The sequence below is a fragment of the Eurosta solidaginis genome, chromosome X (assembly GCF_040869045.1).
Source record: "Eurosta solidaginis isolate ZX-2024a chromosome X, ASM4086904v1, whole genome shotgun sequence".
NCBI lineage: Eukaryota > Metazoa > Arthropoda > Insecta > Diptera > Tephritidae > Eurosta > Eurosta solidaginis.
In genome coordinates, this window is record NC_090324.1 from 8,210,363 (window position 1) to 8,213,663 (window position 3,301).

Sequence of the window (3,301 nt, forward strand, 5' to 3'; positions counted from 1 at the left end):
TTACAGAATCTCATGAAAATTTAAGGTGTAAATTATGTGGGCAGATGAGTCTTCAATGACTGAACATTCTTCAGTTTTTCACAGTTAGGGAATTGACCCCCAATAGCACGAACAGGCACCTTTATTTCTTACGGGTGGTGAGCAAAGATGTAGGTATCGAAAAATCGATAACGCACGGTGTTGAGACAGGAAGTTCGTCTCTATAAGACTTGATATTTGGATTGACCCTGCTACTGAGCGATATTACCAGCAATCGACTGATCTTCATAAAGGTGTGTAAAATTCTAAAATACTCCTACCATCAAATTTTGATCGCAACCGAAAAGTTGCTGCAACCATTTGTTACAAGCGTGGCGATCACAATTCAAGATCCAAATAAGGAATCAGTCGCCGCTGCAGCCGCCACACCTCTTCAAAGATAGCAACGTGTTGAAATTTTATTTGGTATGTATTTATATTGGTAATCAATTGAAAGTGTAATTATGCAATCATATATTGCTATAGAGCACGTCGTTTAATAACGCTGATTACCTTTCTATGATTTAAGCGTTGCTGCAACCATTTGTCACACGCGTGGCGATCACAACTCAATATCCAAATAAGGAATCAGGCGCAGCTGTAACACATATTTAAAGGTAAAAACAGGTGAGACCCATTTGGCATGTATGTAGTTAGATTATCGCTAACAGAAAATCATAGATGGTAGATCTAATTGAAGAAAAAACAGTGCTTAATTCAGAAACTAACCCAGTATGCTAAGACCGAAGAATGTATGTGTATGGCCACGACTCCATATGCTCACGAGCTAATATTTGTATGTCTCAAGTCTTCCAATTGTGACCTCAAATTTACAACTTGTGCACAAGCTCGACCTTTTTGAATGCAAACCGAAATGCAACTTGTTGGTTGCGTTGGTCTCATATTATTTCTCAATACGTTTGATATTTTTTGTAGGGTTTATGAAGCAGAATAAGTGCGTCCATAAGTATGTATGTGTGTATGTAAATATATTTTCTTTCGATGAGTACCTATGCATATAAGCGAGATCCTTATTTACTTATGCTATGTGTGCCGGTTAATGTAAACATATTTTGTTTACAAATTACTGAAACCAATTTATAGCATTTTTATTTTTGTTAAATATACCAAGGAAATGACCTTTCTTAAGCCAAAAGATATAATTGAGGAAGGTGACACGGTAATACTTGATCTCAGCGTAAATTCAATGCATGCAATCGAAGCCACACCAACAATTGTCAACAAAAAGGGAGAAACCATTGAATATATATTTCAGACATCGTATGGTGCATTGAAAGTACGCAAGGAGTGGCTTAAAGTGTGGCTTTCCAAAGGTTGGGCTTACGTGCTGCAACCAAATCCGGAACTATGGACACAGACATTGCCACATCGCACCCAAATCATATACACACCCGACATTAGTATGATACTCTTTCAACTCGAGGTTCGTCCCGGCTCGCTGATAGTAGAATCTGGTACCAGTTCAGGATCACTCTCACCTTACTTTCTGCGTGCGATTAAACCGAGCGGTCCTTTACATACATTTGATTTCAATGAAGCACGTGCACAACAAGCGCGTGATGAATTTCAGCGGCATGGTTTAGATAGCTGTGTTAGTGTTTATCATTGTGATGTATGTCAATTAGGATTTGGCAATGAGCTAGAAGGCAAGGCAGATGCTGTGTTTTATATGCAATTCAAGACACTTTAAACATTAAATAATTCAAATAGTAATACAGTTCAACAGTCAATCTCTCTAAAGCCTTTTTGAAATAAGCTGAAATACACAAGAAAGTTCTCCCTCTCTGGTTAAATATCTTTGTTACTCTTATTTACTTTCTGTTTGGTATGCGGTATATTGCTTGTCGTTTTTAGCTGTTGTGGCGCGATACGCGAGTCATAATGCGCGTCGATGACGGACTCTGTGCTACTCTTCGTTCCGTGTGTGTGACAAATCGCTTTGGTCATTTACATGTGGGTACAAAAAGATAGATATTTGGTGATAATGGGCGATGTGGTTGAAAAGGCATGGGCGCGTTGCACACGCAAAGCTGATTGTATAGATGCAACTCAAATTAGTATTGAATGCTGTGGTAAAATTCTTGTGTGGATTATTCATTCCAAGGCTATTACCCGCCATCGTGCTGCAAGGACAGCAATTGTCGGATAGGAACTATTTATCGTCGTGGGTGCAAGCAGACATTTGTTCACTTCTGGGAGGAGGACAGCGATATTATCAAATATGCTGGACTTCTAATTACGGCTATTGAGTTTGTTGGCTTCATATTGCTTGCTACCTAGCAAATAATATTCGCAACTAAGACGTCGCTCTTCCTATTAAGGGGTCCATCTAGATGTTGATTTCGTAGTTATTGTTTAATTAGTGCAGTGATTGTCCAATTGTTTGCGGTATAGCAGTACGTTAGTTAGTAAAGTAATTTGTTTTCCGGTGTATATCGCTAATATTTTAACAAATACCCTGTATACGGTAAATGTATTTTTGTTTTTTGTTGCCGTAAGCTACCGCACTCGTACAAGGTGTTGATAGTTCAGTTAAATGTGAAATATGATGTGATTTGTCTATTATGTGGTCCTTATAGTTCGTTTTTTGAAGAAATAATCCTTCATTGTTGCAAAAGCAATGATAACAAATCTGACCTTTCAAGCAAGACGTGCTGTTGTTTGGGTTCCGGAACCTTAAAATGTGTGTAGTTTTGTCCCGGTAGGATGCGTTGTTGATTCGTTTATCTTGTGACTGTTCTGTTTGTTAGCCTCGTGGTCCCTTAAGGAGCCGATGCGTTGATTGGTGAAAGGGAGTAGACGGGTACCTAGATAACCCTTTGCGCTTTAACTCACTCGGGTTTCTTTTCCCTTTCCAGGGTCATGTCACGCGTGGACTTTTCCTTACTATTGGCTGAACTCCCGGGGGACTAAACCGAAAGCCAGTTTCCCGTGCCATTCAGGCAGTTTATGGAGCTCACCTTTTGGCAGCGGGTAGTGCGTCATGTTCTCACGGATGTTCGTGACGCCACGGGTTTAGATTTGGTTGAGGATGATCTTTTCCAGGACCGGGTTCGATGGAACTATAATGTCCTGTTCTATGAGTGTCCACGGGTGAGGGAGGTTTATCCTCTGGAGCTGAGGCCCGCTCCCCGGAGCTTACGAGAGCTCGTTTTTAGAGTGCCAAGGGTGCGGGATAGTCCCCTCAGCTCCCGGGACATCTTGCTCCCCCCGAGCCTGGCGAGTGGGGATTCCGGGACGCCTCCCGTTGCCGCCCCCCCCT

General features: G+C 41.2%; 1 pseudogene; it reads left to right on the top strand.

Annotated features, from left to right (window-relative positions):
* The first annotated feature begins 1,153 nt into the window (after positions 1-1,153).
* On the top strand, positions 1,154-2,359 carry LOC137234773 (tRNA (adenine(58)-N(1))-methyltransferase catalytic subunit TRMT61A-like; annotated as a pseudogene).
* The last annotated feature ends 942 nt before the right edge of the window (positions 2,360-3,301 follow it).